A 9,541-nucleotide genomic window follows, 5' to 3' on the forward strand; every position below is an offset into this window, starting at 1 on the left:
GGGTAGATGAGCATTAAATCTTTATTATTACAAACTTATAAAAGAAATCTATAAAGTCAGTCTTCATAGCTTCATAAACACGTCACCGTTCTCAACAAAGTAAATAATATATTTTTATAAAGTGGCAGTAAAAAAAATCCATATGGTGCCGGGCATGGTGGCACATGCTTGTAAGCCCCGCGCTTGGGAGGCGGAGACAGGAGGATCGCGCAGGTTCGAAGCCAGCCGCGCTGGATTAAGAGACCCTGTTTCCAAATAAAATATTAAAAAATAGGTCTGGGAGTGTAGTCCAGAGGTGGAAGGGCTTCCAGGAATCCCCAGTACCACACACACACACACAAAATCCATATGATACAGATATGTAAATATTCCTATAAAATAAAGGCTGTAATGCTGCAAGACTGCTATTATGTATTTAACTCAATAATACTTGAAGTTTACATAACTATCAGACTTTTCTTAGGAGAATATTTAAATCATATTTCTGCTTTGAATATTCATCCATTTTTGTAAGAAGTATAGAGTCATGAGTAAAAGTAACTAAATACAAACAATATTAACCTAATAAAAGTATATTATGGGCGGGCATGGTGGTGCACGTTTGTAATCCCCGCGCTTGGGAGGGAGAGACAGGAGGATCGCGCAGGTTCAAAGCCAGCCTCGCTGGCTTAAGAGACCCTGTTTCCAAATAAAAAATAAATATAAAAGTAGGTCTGGGAGTATAGCCTGGAGGTAGAAGTGTTTCCGGGAACCCCAGTAACACTAAATATATATATTATGAGGAACTCAGTAACTATATATAGTATATTTTCATTAAAAAAATATCTAGTGAGTATATATTTAAAGAATGTTGAAGTCATTATTTTGGACATCAGGATGTTTCCAGTCTAATAAATAAAGTAGTAAGCTAAGTTGTTTTAAGAATAAAATATTTATTTTTACTTTTAATCCCATATTAAAAGTTATCATAATGTATTTGTATTTTGTGAAATGTATCATAGTATTGGCTGTAATCTTTACTTTGATTTTGGCCCCTTACTATTGGTGAGTATGTTGGGTGTACATACAACTACACAGATCAAAATAAAGATCAGTATTAAGAATGAGTTTTCCTTGGATCTCCACACACTTCCCTCTGTCTCTCCAATGCCTACAGGACAAGTTTACTTCAGTATAAAAATTTTACATTAAAGCATAAAAAATGTAATAATATCTGAGTCAAATTTCAAAAACACATATTTACACATATCTGCATTTGTTCCTATTTGTATGTTCCTATGTAAGAGGAAAAAATGCCAGTTCATTTAGAATCAAAGTGAACTATCTTCTTATGGTTTAGTGTAGAGCCATTTCTGTATGTTTTGAAAAGAATTACATAATTAATATGATTAATAAGCAAGCTTATGGGGATAAGATTGCATGATATCTTCCAAAATTTTATTTTTAAAACAAATGCAGATTATAATGTATATTTCAAAGAAAATAGCTCCTAGCATACATGTGTATGAATTAAAACATAAATTTTCTTTATGTTGTATAAATAAAACATTTTAAAATAATTTTAGTATAGGTGTATCTAAAATACACATATGAAAAAACGTACACATCCTTAGATGTATACTTTTCTTGTATAAACCATTGCTTCATACTAAATCTTACAATTTTAAATTGACTGTAGTAATCTCAATTATCTGAATCAGTCAAAAGTTGACTCCACAAGAATAGTCTCCAGGGCACATAAATCACTTTTATGAGGTCTTAGGAGAGTAATTACTTAAATATAATAAAATATATTTTTTATAACAATGGCAAACATTTCAGAGCAGTCAATCTAAAGTAATAAAAATTATGAATTTCCAACTTCAATTTAATTTTTACTTTTGGAAATATAAGGATAATCAATCTCCAATCTCACCAAATTTTTGTACACAGATTTCTTTTGTACATTTATTCTTTTACTTCATTTATCCATTACCCTCACACATATTCTTTTCTCATAATCAGCAGGGACATGAATGGTCTTGGAAGCCTTGGGCCCTTTAGCCAACAGGCTCTCAACATCTGTGACAGGAGATGAGAGTCTTACTGTGTAAGTATAATTGTCCAAAAGATGCTCATAAATCCACAGTGCTGTAGTCATTGGTTCTGAGATACCCACTTCCACCTCTATTCCATTTTTAACCTAGTCCTCCTGAGAAAACATTTGTGATGTTATCATTTCCCATTGCACCATCACAAATTCTCTTCTTGTCCATTCAACAAACAATGCGTATCTATGACACATACTATATTTTGATCATACCCAGGGTTGTATAAAACTTGGGAGTGCCAAGAAAGTAACACTTTGAAATATTGGTATCAGTTTTGAGTAAATGAATGACTTTAATGAGTGAGAAACAAATCACTTTATAAAGCTAGAAGTTTCCAACAATTTGCTTTCAAGAAAATTGAAGGAGAACAACAAATTGTCATCTAATAAATCATTAAAGATATTTTTGATGATAGAATATTTTGTAACTTGGGACGTATAACTCAGATAGTGACAAAAGTAATTGAGTTGCATGGCTATAACAAAATGTATTCAAATTTCAACTACTTTTTGCAATATGAACATCATTTCTCAGGACTTGTAGCTATACATTTTTGCCGGGGTCCAGCCCGTGTGCTGATGAGGGGAAACCGAGGTCGAAAATGAAAGAAGAATGACCACACAAAATAGATTCAACCTTCTTCCTTTTATTCAGCATTTGTTACAGTTTTTATACTTTCTTTTCTGGCAGAAAAGCAAGAGCATAGTCATGCAAGCAGGATTGCCAAGGACGGGAAAAAGTTATTATTTTCTATAAAGTTTAGGGCAAGGGTGCTAGACATTTAAACAATCATAGTGTGTTTTGTCTCACTTCACAAAGCTGACTTAAACTTAATCTTAGACAGTGGCTCTAACTAAGGTCAGTTTGAACTTATTATTTGGCCCAATAACTTTATCCGTGGGAAAGAATCTGCTGTCTGAGTCTCTCACAAGCCACTGCCCATCAGTTTTAGTTATAATGTTTATACACAAAATTCCAATTATATATATTAATCCAAATAATCCTAAAATAATTTTATGAAGAAAGGAATGCTAGACATTCTTCATGGGGGATCTACGCTGTTGCGGATCCCCTGATCGAGCTTTCTCAAGATCTACATGATATGCAGTAGCACATTTTTAATAAAGTAAAATATTTAATGGTGAAACTTTTTAAATTCTTGTATGGTACATGTAAAATTAAGCCAGAAATACTGATTATTAACCTTAGTTCTTTTTTTCTTGATGATATAAGAGTCAAATGTTTGATTTATGAGTGATTCACGAAAAATTTAAAATAGTTAATATGTACTTCTAGACTATTCTCTTCTTTAGGTTAGGCATCTCAGTTTTGCCAAACATTTCATGATATTATCTGAAGGCTGCTGATCATTTGGCTTTGGGTTTAGATGTATAAGTCCCCCCCCCCCGCCAAGATCATATTGTGAGGTTTGCTTAATGGAGTGGTACTATACGGACACAGGAAATTTAAAGAGGTAGGCCCTAGTGAGAGGTCTTGGGCCATTCAGAGCCTGCCATTGAAGGGCATAATGGGACTGTAAGCCCTCTTCTTCCTCTATCACTGCTTTCTGGTCACCTTGAATAAAACAAATTGCTCTATCACACACTCAATCACTCGATGCCTCAATGTTCTGTCTTACCATACACCCACCAGTAGGCAATGGGGCCCAGAGACCAGAACTAAAATTGCTAAAACTGTGAGTAAAAAATAAGCCAACAAAACTTTCTTTCTTTTTTTTTTTTTCTTCTTGCTAGTAGGAATTGAACTAAGGAGCATTCTCCCTCCATGCTTCACACCCATCCTACTTTATTTGTTGTTTTGAAACAGGATCTCACTAGGCTGCTGAGACTCTCACTAATTTTTAAGATTGGCCTTAACACCTGTGATCTTCCTGTCTCAGCCTCCAAAAGTATTGGGATTATCAGCTTGTGCTATGAAGTCTGGTCCTGAAATTTCAGTGTTTGGTAAGCTGAGACAGGAGGATCTTAGGTACAAAGCCAGCCTCAGTATTTAGCAAGGCTCTTAGCAACCTAGCGAAGCCCTGTTTCCCAAAAAGAAATTTAAAAAATGGCTGGGATGTACCTCAGAGGCAAAAAAGCCTCTGGGTTCAATTCCAAGTGTACCTACCGCACAGACACACACACACACACACACACACACACACACACACACACACACAGTAAATGGTTTGATTTAGAGGAGCTACTGAGTATAGAGTAGCTGGACATTATTTGGAAAAACAGTAGGAAAAAATATTTGGATTAAGGTGATCACTCTGTAATCTCATCAGTTATCCCAAAAACTAAGCTTAATCAAAAGTAGTCATTAAAAGAGATATAAATCCACCTGGCGTTATGGTGAATGCCTGTAATCCTGGTACTTGGGAGGCTGAGAGAGGAGGATTACAGGTTCACACCCAGACTCAGCAATTTTGGGAGGCCTTCAGCAAATTAGGAACACCCTGTTTCAAAATAAAAAGGTAAAATATGGTTGGGGATGAGGCTCAGAGTTAAAAATGCCTCTGGTTTCAATCTCCAGTTATACACACACACACACACACACACACACACACACACACACCACACAGAGTGATGTGTAAAAAGAACTAGAGCACTAACATGACATTTAAATCTATAACTGTTGGGCATGATGGCACAGGTCTGTAACCCCAGTACATGGGAAGCTGAGACAGAAAGATCACAGGTTCAAGGACAGCCTCAGGAAGTAATGAGACTCATCATCCTTGTTTCAAAATAAAAATAAAATAGAGCTGGGGGTGTGGCTTGGAAGTATAATGCCCCTGGATTCAATCTTCAGTAGCAAACACACACATACACAACACACACACACACACACACACACACACACATCATTTCTTTATAATTTCTTTTTCTAATTTTATTATTGGTTTAATTTCAGAAATTAAAATGGTATAAAGTTACTATAATTTAGGGATTTCACAATACAAATATGAAAATTTACTATTTGGAATTTTTTTCAAATTTTAAAATTTTACACTTAGTATTGGTTGTACCTGGCACTCAATACTCTATAAGTATTACATATGTGCAATGAAGCAGGGACAGCACAAATTTAAACATACATGAATATATACAGGCTTATTTAGATTATACTTGTTATCCAGCTGCATAGATATATAAGAAGATTGATAATGTCTCCCCTGCCACCTCTCTTTTTATTTGGAACTATTACAATGAAAAGAGAACCTGAGCTAAGAATTCCAATTTCTAATACATGTCAGGACATGCCGATCTTTTCTGGATTACTTCATGACTTTGCTTTACCCGTAGAAAAAGAAAATGAAATGTTTATGCTAAGATAACATGTCTCTATTTTTGGATTTGTAAATAGAGAAACAAATTATCTTAGTGCAAAGTAATAACTTTTAGATAGTGCGCTGATTGATGTGTTCAAAAAGATAACCAGCCAGCGGTCTGGTTGCATGAGTTAATAATGCTTTAAGATGCTTTCAAATGACTAGTCTAGAATGGCCTATTTAAGAAACAAATTATAATGTAAGCACTAAAAATAGACAACTAAGCTTTTTACTGTTATTTTGTTCTCTCATGATGTAATATTTCCTCTTTGATATGTTTTGGCTCATAGAACTATTTAATTTGATATAAAGAATTTAAGTATTTAAGTTTTTTATAACTTAAATAATATTAATAACATTGCAGCAAAAATATTTGAATGTTTAGAAAAGACAAATAAAATAGAAAATTAAAAAAAGAATTGCTCTTTTGCTATAAACATTACCTTTATTAAAACAGTTTTAAACTGTTGTCATTAGAATATATCTTCTATTTTTCACCATCATCATTTAATAAAGAACAAGATATTTTAACACAACTACATAGGAAAGAGCATAATCCCATGCAACTTGAAAACCTTAACTTCATGAAAAGTTAACTAGAGAATAATTTTCTTTTTCTCATTATGCATCTAGCTGTACATTGACATTTGGAAATAGCTGGTTTAGATACATTTTTCTTTAGTTAAAAGCATATCATTGAGAAGAGCTAACATGGCAGCGAGGACATGGTTTTGGTGTGTCTCTGCAACGATGGTGTTGGTGGTGCTGATCATTTACAAGGTTCCTTAGGCCTCTGCCCAAAGAAAGAAGAAGATGGTGTTACCCGAAAAGGCTAGCCAGCTGATGGATGGTCCAAAGAAAGACCTACTGTAAGAGTAAATGGAGACAAGTTCTGTTGTTTTGTTGAAGCTCCACCAAGAAATTACTTTGATTTCTTTTTTCAGTGTTTTATAATTTTCTTTGTTGAGACCTTTTACCTCCTTGGTCAAATTTATTTCTAAGTATTTTATTTTTTTGTGGGAGATCCTGAGTGGAAGCGTTTTCTGAATTTCCTTTTCAGTGGATTTATGGTTGGTGTACAGGAAAGCTTCTGATTTTTTAAGGTTGATTTTGTATCCAGATACTTTGCTGAATTTTTTATCAGTTCTATAAGCCTTTTTGTTGAGTTTGTTGGGTTTTCTAAATATAATATCATGTCATATGCAAATAGTGAAAGTTTGAGTTCTTCTTTTCCTATTTGTACTCCTTCAATTTCCTTTTCTTGCCTTATTGCTCTGGCTAGAGTCTCTAGTACTATATTGAAGAGAAGTGGTGATAATGGACATCCTTGTCTCGTTCCTGATTTTAGGGGGAATTCTTGAAGTTTTTCCCCATTTAATATTATGTTGGCAGTGGGCTTATTGTAGATTGCCTTAATAATGTTGAGATATGTTCCTTCTATTCCAATTCTCTGCAGTGTTTTTATCATAAATGGATGTTGAATTTTATCAAATGCTTTTTCAGTGTCTATTGAAATGATCATGTGATTTTTGTCTTTGATTCAGTTTATATGATGAATTACATGAATTGATTTTCGTATATTGAACCAGTCTTGCATCCCTGGGATGAACCCTACCTGGTCATGGTGTATGATTTTCTTGATGTGGTTTTGAATGTGTGTTGATATTATTTTGTTTAATAGTTTTGCATCCAAGTTAATCAGAGATATAGGCCTGTAGTTTTCCCTCCTTGAAATGGAATTTTACTCAGACATAAAAAAAACTCAATTACATTATTTTCAGCGAAATGGATGGAACTGGAGGACATTATGCTAAGTGAGATTAGTCAGTCACAAAAAATAAGAAATCAGATGCTTTCCCTAATATGTGAGAGTTAGGGAGAATTGGGTCATAGGAGGAACTCTAGATGAAAAAGGAAATCCTATAGAGGAGCAAACAAGACAACCTAAAGGAGGAGAAAGGAGGGAGGAAGAGGAGAATCTCTAAAACACACAATGTACTTAAACATATCGAAGTCAACCACTAAGCCGAGCAAGGGAGGGAGGGAAGGGGAGGGGGTGGGAGTTGGGTAGGGGTTAAATCAGTGATGTGTGTATGTCTCTACACACAAGTTTTTTACCCCAATATGATGTATGAATATAATGCACCAATTAAAAAAAAGAAAAAGAAAAGAAATTACTCTGTTATTGTCATGTTTACTGCTCTCTAGCTGCATAGACAGTGTGTTGTGTGCAAGCAAGCTGATAAAGAATTCTAGATCCTGATAAAATCCTGGCGATACTCCAGGGCATTTACCAACACGATATTTTTTGCCATGGTTGATTTTGATGAAAGTTCTGATGTATTTCAAATGCTAAACATGAATTCAGCTCCAACTTTCATCAACTTTCCTGCAAAAGGGAAACCCAAAGGAGGTGTTACATATGAGTTAGAAGTACGGGGTTTTTCAGCTGAGCAGATTGCCTGGTGGATCGCAGACAGAACAGATGTCAATATTAGAGTAATTGGACCCCAAAATTATGCTGGTCCCCTTATGTTGGGATTGCTTTTGGCTGTTATTGGTGGACTCGTGTATCTTAAGGAAGCAATATGGATTTCTCTTTAACAAAACAGGATGGACTTTTGCAGTTTTGTGTTTTGTGCTTACTATGACATCTGGTCAAATGTGAAACCATATAAGAGAACCACCGTATGCTTCTAAGAATACACACACAGGACATGTGAATTATATCCATGGAAGCAGCCAAGCCCAGTTTGTAGCTAAAACACACATTGTTCTTCTGTTCAATCGTGGAGTGACCTTATGGATGGTGCTTTTATGTGAAGCTGCTACCTCTGACATGGATATTGGGAAGCTAAGATAGTGTGTGTAGCTGGTATTGACTTGTATTATTCTTCAATTGGATGCTTTTTATTTTCAGATTTAAATATCATGGATACCATACAGATTTATGATGAGTTAAAAATGACTGCAGAGATGTGTATACATTGTAGTAATGGAACGGAAAGATAAGAAATGTATGGATTTGAAAAGAAGAATGCAACTTGTGTCTTTTGCATTACTTCTTTTTTTCAAGTGGTTTAAATAGTTAATCATTTAACCAAAAAAGATGTGTAGTGACTTCACAAGCAATTTATTGTCAAAATCACAAAGTATTTAGAAATTATGCCCCCCTTCACTTTCTCTTCCCAGTGAATTTTATGGACTATCTTAATTTTGTAGAATTAAGTGCATTATTAAAAATTTTAAAACTATTACTTCAAAAAAGCACATCATTGAGGAATATTTGTGTTATCAATTATGAAATCTCAATGATTGTATAATTAAAGAAATGTTCGAGACTCATAGAATCTCAGGCTACAAAGAATTATTGAGAATATAATACTTCACTTTACTCCTAAAAATTCAAGTTATTTCATATTATTTTCTTTCTCCAGTATTTCATATCTACTCTTATCCACTCTACTTACTTCCCATTACAATGAATGATTTGACCCTGACACTCTCCAAGGACAATTAACTGTTCCACTTGTCCCAGAAAACTACTTCCTTTTTTGAATTGTACATGGCCACTTCTCTCCTGCAGCATTATGCTGTGTTGGATCATTAGTATCACTAAATAAACAATCTGTAATTCTTCTATTCAAATGTACTGCACTTGCTTTCTAGCTTAATGAGACCAGGGTCCTCTACTAGCAAGACTTCTCCATAGTGTTCTTCAGTTCTCGCCATTCTCCACATAAAATCTTTGCACTAGCATCCTCTGTGAATTAGAATAAATATCAAGTAACATAGTTTTAAGGACATATTTAAAATGCACCATTATGACTTTTCCTAATTCACCTTGAATACTCCACATCCCTCACTTGCTTTCCACTATGTAAGGTCTCATTATTCTTCCTTCAAGTCCTCAAGGAGGTCGATAGCTTTGTTACTGTAAGAGTCATTAGAGCCTGGTACAGTGATGTACAACCTTAATCCCAGTACTTGGAAGGCCAAGACAAGAAGATAGAAGGTTTGAGGCCAGCCTCAACCAATTAGTGAGACTCACGCCCATCAAAATAAAAATTAAAAATAAAGAGGGTTGATGTGAATAAAACAGGACCACAAAAAA

The 9,541-nt window shown here is 34.6% G+C and overlaps 1 pseudogene across 1 annotated transcript; it reads left to right on the forward strand.

Moving 5' to 3' along the window:
• Window positions 1-6,138: 6,138 nt before the first annotated feature.
• On the forward strand, window positions 6,139-8,389 carry LOC308264296 (dolichyl-diphosphooligosaccharide--protein glycosyltransferase subunit MAGT1-like; annotated as a pseudogene). The gene is made up of 2 exons: window positions 6,139-6,370; window positions 7,599-8,389. The product of its transcript is annotated as a dolichyl-diphosphooligosaccharide--protein glycosyltransferase subunit MAGT1-like (transcript).
• Window positions 8,390-9,541: the final 1,152 nt, after the last annotated feature.

This window comes from Muscardinus avellanarius, assembly GCF_963383645.1.
Source record: "Muscardinus avellanarius genome assembly, chromosome: 6".
In the NCBI taxonomy this organism is placed as follows: domain Eukaryota; kingdom Metazoa; phylum Chordata; class Mammalia; order Rodentia; family Gliridae; genus Muscardinus; species Muscardinus avellanarius.